General features: G+C 36.8%; 1 long non-coding RNA gene across 1 annotated transcript; it reads left to right on the forward strand.

Moving 5' to 3' along the window:
• The first annotated feature begins 1,121 nt into the window (after positions 1-1,121).
• LOC128804278 (uncharacterized) lies at positions 1,122-12,915 on the forward strand. Its single transcript, XR_008435992.1, has 4 exons — positions 1,122-1,252; positions 4,108-4,237; positions 4,317-4,460; positions 12,148-12,915. It is a non-coding gene; the product is annotated as an uncharacterized LOC128804278 (long non-coding RNA).
• Positions 12,916-16,024: the final 3,109 nt, after the last annotated feature.

Below are 16,024 nucleotides of genomic sequence, written 5' to 3' on the forward strand. Positions count from 1 at the left end.
AGACACACAAGAGACTGCAGCAGTTCAGAGCATCACAGTATACTAGGACTCATTACTTCAAGAAAAGAAGAATGGAGGCAAAATTTTTAATCTAAGTCTAACCATCTAAATCTAACATTAATCATCATTCTAAACTCTTCTTATGAGTATTATCTTACAGAAGTGTGCGCCCTTTAAAGTTGTCTCACTCTTCCTTGCATACCAGAGGCATGCAAGGCAGGACTCTTCATATCAGCAACACACTGTGAGCAGAGGCCTTGACAGTTTAGTTCAGGTTTAATTTTCAACCTTTTTTCCTCACATCTTCCAGCCATCCCATGGAAATGTTTATTTTACAGATGGTCAGCTTGATCTACTGACTTTATAATAGGAAGCTATTCCTATGTCTCAGTTTATCATAACACAGTTAAACAAGTGCAGCACAAGTCATTCCAAAGAACTGAGGAGACAGATGTTCCAAGTCAAAAGTTTAATAAGAGGTGTCTTCAAGGAGAACCTCCTGTAACAGGGTGGGTATTCTTTCCCCTCAATGTCTCTGAAATACAGTATTTTATTGTTTGGGTTGTCTGTTTTCATGAAGGAGACTACTGTAATAACACTAAGAGTGAAGAATGTGACATTTAAATTGTGTTTACAGTTAAAAAGGAAAAAGAGATGGTGTATGAAATTTTAAATGCCTCTATATTATATATGTTCTTCTGTTCAGTGTAGAGTCAAAAATATAAAATTATTTCCTTTGTGCATGAGATACATTTTCATACATCAAAGATTGAAAAATTGTTGCAGAAGAACCAAATATTTGACTTCTACTTGCACTTAATGCTCAGCCTATATCACTGGCAGAAAAGTCTCCACTGCAGCACAGAAAAACTATTGATAAATTTTAAATTAATAGGACTCACCAAAATTTACCTTAGATCAGAACCTTACACTGTCAAAGTAGCATGCAAGGTACTCATTTTCAGATTCAGAAAGACACAATGACTTGAATAATAAATTGCAAGTCCTAAAATTTAATATCTGTCTGATTTTCCCAGGGCACTTGAATTCAAATGCAATTGATCACCTTCTGGAGCAAAACCAGTAGAACAGGAAGTTAAGCCAGAGTTGAAGTGTCGAGCTGCTGCTTCCACAACAGCAGCACAATACTTTGTGCATTTCTGTGACTTCTGTGACACTAAGAGTGTTGGAATTCAGTGGAGTGGGAAAGAAAGCCAGCAATGTGAATTGCAATATGACAGCAGATTTACTGGTTAGTCATTTCTCAGATATCTTTAAGATGTTGGACTGATAATTAGAAAAATAATGATTTCTCTCACATAGGAAGCAACATTTAGAAAATATTCTCCTCCCTTTATTACTGCTTAAGTCACACAAAAAGACTGTATACAACAGTCAGTTGTACACTCAGTTTTGACCAAGTAGGAACCAAAAGAGTGTAAGCATTTAAATTACTACTAGATAGCAATGAACTTTTAAAAATTATACCAGGAAAAACAAATCACATGGTTCAGCAGTTTTGATTTTAAATTTGGATGAGTGAAGGAAGGAAATTATTATTATTTTGAATAGCACATACTAATTATGCAAAATCCTGGCATAGAATGGCCTCTGTAAGTAAAATCATACCTACATATCATTAACCTCACATTTGTATTCAGGGCAAAAAAAGAAGCACATTATGTGTAATGCCAAGAATTTAATTTAAATCCAAATGGAAAATTTACTGTATAATTAAATAGTGTTTATTATCCCATTGAAGTCATCATTGAAAAAAGATAAGTAATTTAAGAGGAAAAGTGTAATACTATAGAGCTGTCACATTCATGCTTCCTAGTATCTGCTACTTCTCCTGATATTATGTTCAGACTTCCCTTGGGCATTGAAGCTTTCAGAAATAACAGGGGATCGTGCAGCTCAAATCTTTAGCCATGAAGAATATGATCTTTTTGGTTTCTCCTGTCTCATCTTAGGAGCTCCTTGAGTAATGTTTCTGTGTTTGCTAATGTGTCATGCACCTTGCTTGCTCTTTACTGAGTAGTTCATGGTACAGCTGAATTTCCTAGAATTCCTAGAATTAATGGGCTATTTCACATAAACTGCATGTTTGTTCTCCATTTTCTTTGTACCTCTGCAGGAGGTGTTGCTCAGCTGTCAGTCTGCATTTCTCCAGCTGACCATTGGTGAGTTGTAAATAGTGCAAAGGCTCCTGTGTGAGACTGACCCATCTTTTACCATCCCATGCCTGTAGTTCTCTAGACCATCTCCTGTGTACCCACTTTCCAAGGTGCTGTCATACCATGTCTTTTACAGAGAATATCTGGATAAAGCTATTGTACCATACAAAGATAAGCAAAAATAAAGCAAATTAAGCATAACCGCATGGTCATTCAAAAAAATTTCTATTACAGTTAAGCTGGGGAATTGCAAGCAGCTCAAGAGACGCTTAGACAAAGTAAACTTGGAGAGCTGCTGCCTGAGGCCTTGGAAACTCAATACTGCTGCTAGCATGGCAATACACTATGTACTGGGCACCAGGGCTACACTGCACCAGCTACAAAATGATATATGTTTTCTTCATTAGTATTGTGATTTCTGTTCGGGACATCACTCTTGGAAACCTTTTGGAATTACTTCAGTTAGTTTTTATGTGTCATGTCATATCTATGGCATCACATTTTCTCTCCTTGAAGGATTTATGCTTCCAGTTCCTGACTTTTTGATGAGAAGGCTGACAGCAGGTTTCAGTCATTCCTACTCCTGGATGGGCCATCATCTCTCACACTTCAAGTCATGGTACTTCATCTACCCTGGGAGTTACCCATTCTGGGATGTGGCAATAGGTCAGGGAATATGAAAAGCAGGCTCCTCTGTGATGGGCTACTCTGAAGATTCGCTTTTGTTTTTAACAACAGTTGTTTGCTTGCATTCATCTTGATACATTAAATTAATACAAGGTCCAAGAAATCCTTGGTCATGAAGGATGCAGTTAAGCATATTATTCAGAAGTAAGGAAAAGATGGGGCATAGGGTTAGACATTAGGTCCCACATTTACAATAATTTGGTAACTGCTTTGGTTTGCTCTCTCTGGTTGTCCCTCAATTTGTGTCTTACATGGAGAGTTCAAACATACTCCTCTAGTGTAGAAGGCAGGGGTTCTAAGGACTTGTCCAAAAAATCCCCATGGCTTTGGAGGAAACTAATCTTTCAATTCATCCCTTGAGTCCTTTTGATGTTGTTGTTCCTCCACTAGCTACTTCTGTGTTGCTACAGTAATAAATTACACCTAGTAAAGAATGTGTAGAAACTAAATGTTGAATGACCTTTTGTGTTTATAATTTGCTCTGTTATTGCATATACTTGTCTAAATGTAGTTATAGGGAATAAAATACATAGCATCTTTTGACCAGGCACAGCTGACAGCAAATTCCCTCAGATAAGTTCACTCTCATGACCTAATAATAGGGTGTGGTTCTGTTCCATCTCTGCAAACATACATCAAATATTTATGGCTCCTGTTGGACCCAGCCTAATAGTGAACTTAAACATTTGAGTCACCCAACTTTTTCTCTCCTGTTCATAGTTTCAGTTCCCAGGGCCTCATCCTAGTGAGGGTAAATGGATGCGTGACTGAAAACCAGGCAGCCTTGTGGGATCTTATCAAAAAACTGTTCTGTGTGAGAAGTGGAGGAGACACGCATCCCATGGAGAGAGTTGGAGACCCTTTTCTTTGGGCAGAGGGTACAAAGTCATGTCGGAGACCTGTATGCATGGCGTAGTTCTAGTCTGAAAATTAACTTTGCAAACAAAATTTCAAATGAAACCTTGCTTCTGGTAGTTCTACTAAAAGAAACTAAGTGACAAGGAAAGGCTGTTGTCCTTGTGATGCTCAGCCAGTCTCCTCACATCAGTGCTCTATTCTGGTTGTATAATTTTAGCACAATCTTTACCAAAAAAAGTGGCTTTTACCTGCCTCCGTTGCAATTAACTAGCCTTTCTTGCAGATACAGTAAGCAGTGGTACTGTGCATGCATCTGAGAAGTGTATGCTTCCTAGAGCTGACAGCTAAAATTAAAAATGCCTGTTTTATCATTTGATCTTAACAGGAATGATGCGGAGTGCATTCAGAGAAGGATCTATTGTATAAGACAAAGCCTTTCTTCCAGTCACTCTGGAGAACAACACTGTGTGAGAACAGTGCTGTGTTTTAAATCATTAAAGATAACCTCTTGCCAGGTAATGCAAGATAATGATAGCACATAATATTCTTCTCTTGCTGCTTCTTTCTCATGTATTGATTGGCTCTATATTGTAGGTGTGATAGACCAGGGTGCTTACCCTCTATTCCTCTGAGCACTTTGAAGAAACTACTACATTTTTCAAATGACAAAAAAAAAAAATCATCTTAAAAGAGTCAATTGAGAGACATCAAAAGCAAACAGAAAATCTGCAGTCACAGGTGAGCTGTTACTTGAAGATTATCCAGCTTTTGACTCATTTGTGGTTTGTCTTTAAAAAGTTCTGCTGAACTCAGTCTGGATTTGAGAACTGAACAGTGGATATTTTTGTTTGTTTTCTGGCTTTCCTTCCCTCCCTATCTCCTGGGAAGAAAAGATAAAAAAGCAGAGTGGTTAAAGGGACTGTGGGCCACAGGTACTCGTCCCACGGCAGCTATACATCGCCTAGTTAAATATTATTTGTTTGAACACACTTTTTGTAAAAAAAAATACAAAAAATCTCTAAATCCATCTATTTTCCACAAAAAATATTCTGACTGCACAAACACTAAAACAATGATACTACATTTAATATATAATTTTTTTTTTTAAGTTTGCCTTAACTCAGAGGTTTTCATATGGGCATTAAGAATCTACAATCAGCTGCTGTAACCTCTTATCCAAAGGCAGTACAGATGCAAATAACATCTGAAATAATTATACATTATTGCCAAACACCAAGTTTGCTGGGAATTAAACAGATGTTGACAAGTTTGAAGGACGTAGACTTTCTTCTTCCTAAACCTGAAATAAAGAAATCAGTGTTTGCTTTAAAGCAGTAATACATTTAAGGAATTTAGGTTGTAAGGAAGAGGGTATATTAGTAGTTTACAGCCAAGTTGTTTCCTAAATGTTGTTAATGAATTGTTGTCCTTAGTCCCTGGAAGGAGTGGTCAAAAGTGGTTCAAATGCAAGTATGTCTTTCAGGTTCTTGAGCCTAAGCCCAGCATATGGTTTCCAAGGAGAAATCTTGCATTAAGTACTGTTGCATTAGATCAAGGGGCAAACATTTGCTGTTCACAGAAATTTGCACCACAAAACCGTATAGTTTCGTGCTTCTTCAGATGACAAAGTTCTTGTTCTCAGAAACAAACTTCTAATAGTGTGACCTAGGACATCTGCTTGTTTCTGCCATATTTAGGGAACAGAAAATTACTGCTTGGTCAAATTACCATTTTGTGATGCAAAATACCCTTCTTTTAATCCTCATTTCTGAATCTGTCTTTTCTTGAGAGAAAAAGAGATCATAAGACTCTCCTTAAATATATTTGATGTCTAATTGCTGTCTTAACAGTTCAAATTTTCCTTATGGAATAGATATGCAGTGGTTGCGTAATTCTAAAAATTACTTGGCATGTTCATTTTTAGACTACCTCATTCCATCTTTCTGTCACATTATGCTCTTTTTCAAACTATTCCACTATTTTCCAAGAAGAGGACTGACAGAGTTCTTACTAATAATCAGAGATGAAGGCACAGCACCTCAGGTAATTTCTGCCCTTTGCTAGATAGCAATAAAAGGATAAAAAATTGCTTCATGTTTTATTTGTCATTGTAGCCCCACAAGTGTATATTAAGCTGATTTTGTTAATTGATATGAAATCAGTTCTCCTGTGTCCATTGTGCTGTGTGCTCACAGGCTGGGCAGTGTCACACAAACCCTTCTGCCCCCTGCAGCAGCTGGAGCTGCAGTAGTTGTGCCATGGCACCAGCTGCTCTTCAGCTGCACAGGGAACACCTCCAGAGACTGGGTCTCAGCACCACAGCCTGTTCTGTGACAGAGAGACAGCTATTGGATCTTCCTTCCAGAAGTGGGACTTCTCCACTCTGGTTTCTGACCATAGTTTATATAAGAATCAGATGCTTGGACACATCTTAAGTCTTGCAAAAGTTGACAGCCAGAAACATGCTCGCATAAGGATGGTCAGTAGTTGTGTGGATTATCTTTGAATCTGTTTTTAATAGAAAAACTGAAATCACTCCAGCTACAGGAAAGCACTTTGACTCCACCTCTCATGATGTTCTTTGCAAAGCTTGTAATACTCTTATCCCTTCAGCTCATCTGTATATTTGATATTTTTTCTGCTCTTCTTAAGGGATTTGCAAAGAAGTTCCTCATTATCAAACATCACAGTTCCTATTTATATTTCTTTATTCTCTAGAACAAATTACATCTTCCTATATAGTTGATACATTGATCAGAAATTACCAATAAATTAAGTTACAAGTAAAATTATTTTTATTTCAGAATTTCTCCTCTAGTTTGCCAAATGCACACATCTTCTTAGTATTATTTCCTTAAAATTTCTTTTGGGAATGTTGCTTCTCACCAAGTTAACCACTTGGATTACTCTGGTCTTCATCTAGTTTTCTTTTTTTTTTCTGAAGCTTGTCTATTCCAGCATTGATTATCTTTGGTTTTGTTGTGCATATCTTCTATATCTTGGTATTTAATTGCTTGGTAGCATAATCCCTATGTTCTATTTAGCCCAATGTTTTCAGTTCTTACTTAATCCTGGTTCATTTATGCCAAGTTGTTTGCTCTCCCAGAAGAATTATGAGACAAGAATTTAGTAAAGTTAAGAGTTTAGAGGATGTAGAATATAGGAATACACTGATGGTCCATAAATTAGGCAAATAAAGGTTTCAGGAGCCATCATGCACCAGCTATCACAGAAATGCTGAAACTTTACTTTAAAATTTAATTTGATACACTTGTGTTACTGCCATACTGACTTTTATTTTTCCTTAGAACATCTCACATTTATCTAAACTATATAAACTATTGGCTTTTCAGTCTGAGAGCAGTCTCTAGCTTTTTTTTTTTTTCTTTTGGACAGCTTTATTATTCCATATTCTATTGTACCTTCTTTGATTTAAATCCCTTGCCAATTGCTCTTGAAAAATCTAAATATAACTCCATCCTCTGAATTTGCTTTTATCTTAGTGGTAATACCTTCAAAGGACCCTTGCAGTTAGATAAATGTTTTTTCCTCTGTACAAATGAATACGGAGTAACACTTCAGTTGTGCATGGATCCAAAGGAATTTTGACAAATGTTTGCATTTTATCATGGTGGCTTTATACTACCTCTTCATACACCAGTCTTTTCAAGTAGAACACCATTGCTTTCACTGGAGTCCCTTTTTCCAAAATTCTCTCTCAAACTACAAAATCTCTTGAAATTAAGTCACTTACCAAAGAATAGTAAATGAATTCCAAAAATGTAGTGATAGCACAATACAGAAAAGTAATGCATAATATATACTTTTAAAAATGCAATGCAAACCTTTATTTTTAGGAAAGAAAAATGAAAAAAAGAAGAGAAAATAGGCATTGTTACACATGGCTTAAGTGGTACTAGTTTTTTTCCCAGAAAGGAAGTATAAATGCATTCATAATTTGAGAATTTGTGCTTGTTTTTATGTATAAACATACTTTAGCTTTTTTCTAAAAAATGAATGGAAATCTCACCAAAAAAAATTCATCTGAAATTAGCTGAAAGCTGTTGCAGCTTTCCCCTACATATGGCTTGCCCTGTTCCACTTCTCCCTTTAGAATTTTTTATAGCATTTCTGGCAACAGACTAGGTGGTGAGAAGGGCCCTTGGGCTGAACCAGATCACAGATTTACCTGTAGGATTTTGGCCTCACACTTATGAAATTGATACATGCATTTATTCCATCAAGAAATTCCAAATATAATTTTATGTTGAGTGACCACATTTACAAAGCCAAAGAATATTATGGAGAAAAAATCTGAACATAATGTGGTTTTTATGTGTTGAAAATGTTTGCAAAATAGCTCTTAAGGAATCCCAAAGTGAGATATAATTTAGTGTTGAACTAGTTTGATCTATGAAAATTTACCATGCAAACTGCTCATATTAAAACATATTCCTATTCCCATTTTTGGTAAGTAGTTTTATTTGATAAAATTGCATTCTGCTCATCCTCCAGTCTTCTGGAGAGTCTAGTTAACACCTGACCTCAAGAAAAGGTGAAGAAGAAAAAATGAAGGGACATTTCATATTTCCATTTTCTAAGTTTTCTAAGAACATACAGAGTTCCGGTGGTAACGCTCAGGAAATTGTATGCCTGCAGTTTGTGTCTTTGCCCTGCATGGGAGTAGGGAGAGGTGGTTTGATATTACCAGAACAGGCTGAACAATCTCTGAGAAAGGAGGTGTCCACAGCTGAAGTGACCTTTTTTTTTCCTACCTGCTTGTAAGGGTAGTTATGCATTTGGAAAGGGGGGTTTGCAGCTTATTTCTGTAGTTGTTTCTTTGTGCTGCTACATCAGGGGGCATGCTGAGTCTGAGCATTAACTTAAAATGTCAGTAGCTAACCTTTTGAACAGTCATTCAATGAGTCTTTACCATTTAATGACAGGCATATATAATGAAGTGCCAAAATTTCACTCACCTTTTTCCTAGAGGGCTTTTCATTAGGACCACAAACAGCTAGCTCTTCATTCTGGAGGCAGCAGAGCTCCAGGAACGAATTTATTTCTTTGTTTGGTTTCATGCTTTCTACCAAATACTTATGAAATGGTGCTAGAATAAAAATGAAAATACTCCATGCACACAGTCAGCTTTTGGCTTAACATAGTGCAAAATAAAAACTTGTCCCCAGAAAAGTCATGTTGTGTCTCACAGGGATAGTCTACCTCATTAGAAACCCATTCAGTGTTAGCAGGGAACTAGAAAAGGTCAAACTTTACACTTACTCATGAGTTATTCTGTAAAATCAAGCATGGATAATTCTTAAGTAGTCTAACCATGCAGAAGTGGTGGAGGTCTCAGCATAGCCTGGCCTCTTCCCATCTCTGAGGAGTACATGACTGTTCAGAAAAACAAGCACCAAAACTAATTTTACTTGAGTGATCAGTTCTGTCATTTCTCTGCCCAGAGAAATGTAGGGGGAAAAGGGGCACTTGCAAAAAGTGGGTTCTAAAAGCTGCTGTACTCAGGATAAAGACTTCCCATCTCCAAAGAAAACTAGATCACCTGGATGATGAGCATATTCTTTCCCTGTGGATCCATGAGGATCATCCCATGCTCCTGATATAGAGTATTGCAGTCTCCCATTCTCCACCTTACCTTTAGCTCTGCAAAGTGTTTCTTTTGTAACCAAGCAGGTTCAAATGTGCTTTCAGAAACACTGAAGATTATGCAAATGATGTCAAAAGTGATTTGCCAGACCTAATTAGAAGTAAAATATTTGTTCTTTCTTTGTGAGCCCTGCTTGATGGCTGACACACAGTTTGTGGGAGAGATGTGCAGGTGAGAGCCACCCAGGTCTCCCCCCAGCGGCTGTCTCCTGGGCTGCCCCTGAGCTGGGTTTGTACGGCTCTCGAGCTGCTGGGCCGCCATGGTAGCAGTTACTTGCTTCACTAAAGCTCTGTGCACTAAACACCAAGTGATTAAAGCAAGACAAACTTCCAAAAGGCATTTGTCACAAAGCAGGAACTGATGTAAGACAGCCCCACATACTGAATCTTGCTTGTTTTAGACTCATTGAAGAGAGAATTTCTTGAAGGAGGAATTGTTTTCAGTATTTTTAAAAGGGTTCTTGCACAAATAAAACAAACCCTGGGCTGAAAATGTTTTTGGAGTGTGTATAGTAAATGCTTTTGTGCTTTCTTTTCCAAGAACATTAGAAACCTCATTTCAAATTCTGAGGTAGTTTTAATAATTAAATAACCACTGATTTTTCCCAGGGGATCATGTGTGTCCATAGGCCAGAGTGTCAATGAAACACAAGTTTTTTGTTTTGTCATTTGACAGACAGAGGCACATAGAAGAGGAAACACAGTAAAATTTAAAAAAAAAAAAATTAAAAATCTGTTCTGTTAAATACCACATAGGGAAGATCAAACAAAGGGCAGCCTATGGCGCAGTTGCAGGAACTTCTGTACTCTGTAAATGGTATTTGACTTTTTATGAAAAATTAACAGATTTAATGTTGAGCTGGTTTGGTTAGGTTTTAATGTATAAATTATGACATTCCTTAGCACTTCAATGGATACTAACTTCCCTGGAACAATCTCCAAGTCTCCCAGAAATAGGCGTGTGCTGTTTTTGCTATTGTTGCACATATTTTCATGTAACTCTCTATTGTTTCACTCACATTTGCTGCACATCTAAACACAAATATAAGGTTAGCTCTAGCTGCTTTTATCATAGTGGTCGTTCAGGGAACCATTAATATGGTAATAAGCCTCAAGCATACAGAATTTGGTGTCTATTAAAAATTTTCTCTCCTAGGACCTTTACCTCACACACTGATCTTAAAATTGTAAACATGGTGATTAAATTTTACCATATCTCATTTCTCAGTGAAAAATTTTCTTGTAATTGTAGATACTGCCTATATATTTTAACATCTTCATTTTGAAACCAGTTAGTAGTTCAGAAAAAGACATGGATTTTTTTTTTTCTCCCGTTGACAGAGGCTGTGTGAAATACCAAATTCAGAAGCACATTTGATATATACTGTACAGTTAGCAAGCGCTTTGGAAAAGGGCATTCATTTGCTAAACCACAAATATTTCCACTTATCTTTTAGCTCACAAATGATGAAGCTCATCTTCTGCAATGGTAATTTTATTACAGTGATTGGATCAACTCAGGATTAAAACTTCTTAGATTTGGCAATAACCTCTTACACTACTGCAGATCATGCTTTTGACAAGGGTACTAATTGCGTTACTTCTGTGAAGGTTTGATTCTATTTGTTTTTCCATTAGAGTAGCTCCCAAACCATTTTAGAGACAGTTAGCTCATTGTACTTTGCTACCTTTTTTTATTCAGAACAAAAAATTAACTTTTCCTCAGTTAGATTTTTCTCACATTCCCTCAAGTATCAAAAAGATAGAACCACTTATTTCAGATGGCTGAAACTCCACCCACACACACATCTTGAAAGATTAAAGACAGGGGAAGGGTGTATGTGTGAACTAAGCAAATGTCTTTGCCTTGGATAGAGACCAGGGCTCTCTCACTACAGATTTCATTCCTGAAAGAAAGGGATAAGAATGGTAATGTATACACAATTGCAAAATAATGTGGTGTTATAGCTCCTATAACTCACCTTGCCCCACATTTCTGTGTTGTGCTAGAACAAATAGAATGTCTAGAGAGTAGTAAATAAAGTTGTATGTTAATTCAAGTCTAAATTATAAGGCACAGCATGAGTAATGCTTTTAGTTAAACTGGCTGGGATAAAAATGTATTGGTGCTGTCAGTCTTCAGACTTTGGGATGCACATTGATCACTCAAAAAGGTTGGGGAAAAATTTAACCCCTCCAGGCCCATTCTTCCTCCTTTCACTGCAACTTTATTGAGCCTGATTGTTTTCATTCTGGTTTGTTTGCTTTTCCCTGTTGTTGACTCCAGCTGAAGATTACATAAAACATTGGTTTAACCTGATAAAATAATGCCTGGTCATATTAACAGCAAGTAGTAGAGAGGCATTATGTGGCCACATGTGAACTGATTAGGCTTTTATTGGTTTTCTGATTTCCTGAAAAAGATGTGTGTCAGATTTGTCTTAGCAAGATTAACCTGTCATTAACCTAAGTGCTAGAAAAAAGATAACAGCTTACCAGCCAATAAGCTGTTAATAGAAAACTATTTTTTTTTCTATAGCAGTTAATCAGTGAAATGTAAAAGCATCCAGTTTCACACACATTTTTCTACAAAAACTGCAAGCAGGATGCTGCACCTGAAAATGATGCTTTAAAGAGACGCCTCTCTCCTGAAAGGTGGCCACTTAAACCAGAATTGTGAACTGGGATTTTTTTAGCATGGAGGTATGTTCATTCATTTCCCAGAAATGTGATTTAAGATCTCCTCTATGCACCCCAGGCACAGAAGTGCAAGTCACATCTGGAATCTCCTCTAACAATCTCAAGACTTTTTCAAAAGGAAACATATTCTGCAATGTGACACAGAGAAGGAGGCATCCCAGAGATTGATTTCAGATTGTGAAGGCATTCAACATGGACATTTTTAAGGTAAAAATACCTCCAGCCTAGCTTGGCTCCTATGTAATTTTGCAGGTACCTCTTCCCAATCTCAAGGAAGTCACCTGTTTTGTGAACCACGGATGCTGCTAAAATTGATGTGAAAAACAGTGGTCCAGATATTATCTGTGTGAGGAATTTCTTTAAAATGCCAGAGCTGTTTTATGGTAACAAATTGTATCAAAATTGAACACAGGGGTGATGCTAAACCTCCTGCTGCTTAAAGAAACACCTTAAGCTGGTGTCTTACCGTGCTGTACTACCACTGCAGGTTGAAAACATTTGTGCAAAAATATAAATTTACCATCTTGTAAACCATGACAAAAGGCTGTGCTGTGGCAGGAAAAGTAACATGGATGGACTTTCAGTGTCTTAAAGCCAGTAATACTCTTAATATGGTGACCAAGAACTCTAAATCTCTGGCTTGGGATATCATTTGCCTTAATTACTTGTGGATCATCTGTCTTGAAGTGCTGACTTGTTCTTGAAAACATAAGGTTGGTGATGCAGTGAAAGTCAACTGACAAATCTGATATATAACTTCAATTAATATTTTCTTACAAGTAGTTACACAAATATAAACAACTTAGCAAAAATATAAAACCCTCTAAATAGCAGGTTTATCTTTTCCTCTCTCTCTTTACCCTCCTTTCCAAAAAAAAAAAAAAAAAAAAAAAAAAGAAAAGAAAAAATAAAATAAAATAAAATAAAAAATAAAAAAAAAAGAAAAGAGAAAAGCTATTGATACAGTATATGAGGGGTAAAGACATCTAATACGTATTAACTTTCAGAAAAGGAAATTTGATAGGCAGAGGCCAATTTCCAAAATTATGAAAAAATACTGCAAAAGTAATATTTTGAAAATACTTGGAATTGAATGCTCCAGAATTAAGAGGGCAAAACATAAAAAGTTAAATCAGGCAAAGCTTAGACAGTATTAGCAAGTTATGTTCATTGATTTGTTGTAGCATTTCACCACAGTATAGAATGGGATTTTTAGAACACAAAGAGTATTTTAAAAAGCCTAATGTCATTTTTTAATTGAACAAAAGAAAACTGCAACAATTTCTGGCAACTTTGGTGGAGAAAGAGAATGACTTTCAAATCAAGGAGTAATAGCAGTATGTATGGATAGCAGGTTTGCATTAGGAATTAGCAGTTAATTTAAGAGCAGAACATTCCTGAGTTGATTGAAAGCAAAATAATTCCATAAAGCTTAATATCAGTAAAGTTTTGAGTGCTTATAGCACACAACTGTTTCTCATAAGGGATACAAAGTTTGGCACTGAGCAAGCTTCCAAGGGTGTGTTACATCTATTATCAGACCTTGGAATTCATCCATTTTGGGGTGATATCACGGGAAGCTGTTTAGGTTGCAATCCTTTTGGTCAAGATGAAACACTGTTGTGTTATTTTTCTTTACATTTTGTTCCATGTGTTTCCTTCAATTGAATACTTGAGTGTGTGCAAATAAATTCATTTTTAAGAGGCAGCATGCATGATAGAATTGCAGAATAAATTAGTATCATCTGGCCCGATTCTTGCAGATCATACCAAATCTTACAAATTAAATTTCCCACCAGCTGTATCCTTTCTGTAATAGATGGCCTGTTCTCCTGATATGGAAACAAAAGTTGAGTCTATACATAGTACTTTGTGCTATGGACAGCACAAAGACATCCTGAGGACACTTTTTTGTGTTACACTGGTTTTTTGAAGTTTGTTTGTTTGTTTTTTATTGAGCAAGCATTCACCATAACACAAGTTTTACCCACCCTGCATCATTCAATCCCAATTTGTCTTTAATTCCTGCTAAAATAGTATTCTGGTTGTCCTATAAGTGGTGAATAGCTATAAACTCACCCAAAATGGCTATGCTTTAAACATTAACTTTTCAAAATTACTGCATAATTCTCTCCAGGTATGCCACCCCACAATGTTTATATTTTGTGATTCCATGGGAGTTTCTTTTAGCCTTTTGTCACGGTCTCAGTTTGTTACACTTCTTACACTGTGATTTGCCTTTCCTTGCCTGGTTCTCTGCGCAGAGTCTTTCTCTCATTTTTATGTTTTAAGCCACATGAATTCTGGCATTTTGGCAGAAAAAAAGCTGGTAGTAATTTTTACTATTCCTAAGCCCAGACTCTTTGTGAAAACTGGCCTGGGTTTTCTTAAGTTCTTGGATATCTGGCAATTTCACATGCACTGAGATCAGCCACTTAATCTGTCACATGGAATAATGCAAGATACCTTTGATGGATAGTTTGCAGAACACGTATTATCCCTGTTTCAAAACTAGCTGAAATGTCTGATAATCATTATACCATGCTTTACCTCATTTTTATGTGTTCAGATAGGTAGCTCATTACTTTTAACACTTCTCATCATGCCTGAGTGGTGACAGTAATAGCTTCAGCATTGCTTTCTATTTGTAGGAACGTGTTGTTAAGAACTAGGGTAAGTTACATCTGTCCTGATCCTTTCCTTCCTTGGAAAGCATGACATCACTTCCTTTCCTCACCCCTTTAATCATCTGTTGGGACTGGTTGGTAGTAGCTGCAACAACACATCTGGGGAAATGGAACAGCTAAGCCTTGTCAAAACTGGATTGAAAACTCACTGTGGCCACAAGAGAGAAACAAGAGCACTAATTGCTCTTCCTCATGCTGGGCCCTTTTCATCCCCTGACAGCACCCTGCTCTTCAGGAGCTCTTTGTTTTCTTTTCTTTAATTCTGGGAGGTTTGAGGTGAGTTTTGGCATTGGGTTTGGTTTTCTGTTGCTGTGTTTGGGGTTTTTTGGTGAGGGGAATTGTGGTTTTCTGGGTTTTTGGGTTGGGGTTTTTTTTGCTTTAAGCTAGAAGTATGCCTGTCTTGTTTTGTGAACTAATAATTCTTGACTTTCCTTGACTTCTACACCAGACATCCAGCTCCATTATTAACTTTTGTAACCAGATTGATTTCATTGTGGCTGATAATCAACTTTCTCTTATGGCAAAGAAAGTTTCAGTACTGTACAAAGACACTACATAAAACCATCTTTCTGGGGCATCTCTACTGCTAAGCAACAGTGCACATGGACAGAAGACAATCAATACCAATTACACTGTGAAAAAGAATCTGCTATTCTCAGATGGTAACTCCTATCACCTCCATAATAAAGGCACGCTACTAGCTCTGTTATAAATCCCTTTTCTTCTGAAATATATAACAGTTTTCTAAGATAAAGTTTTGTATAATAAACCTAATGTCTAAGAGCAAGTGTGAAATTACCCACTCACTATTCAGTAGGCAATTAAGCAGGGCAGTTGAAGCAGATCTATGCTATACATAAATGATGGGAATTTGTAGGCCAGTAGGAATCTGTACCTTGGATCAAAAAGGGTTTTCAGTGTTTTCCCTGCAAAACCAACCTTGTTTCTGCTTCTTCCTTTTGGACTTCACATGTCCAAGGGCAGAATGAGCAAAGAGACTGACCTGGTAGTGCTCTGGGAGGTTCAAGCTGCTTCTGTCAGATTTTCACAGCAGCTGTGAACACCTTCATTAGTTCAACCACTTCTCTTAGAGGTCTCTATATCTGCTTATGATGTTATTTAGTAACTGTCAGCAGACAGGCATATTTAAGATAATTAAGTCAGTCAAAGCACTTGAAAGAAGTTTAATCTTTTTCACCAGATCTAGTAAAATGCTTTGTGTATACTTACATATATATATATATATAT

This window comes from Vidua macroura, chromosome 2 (genome assembly GCF_024509145.1).
Source record: "Vidua macroura isolate BioBank_ID:100142 chromosome 2, ASM2450914v1, whole genome shotgun sequence".
Classification (NCBI taxonomy): Eukaryota; Metazoa; Chordata; class Aves; order Passeriformes; family Viduidae; genus Vidua; species Vidua macroura.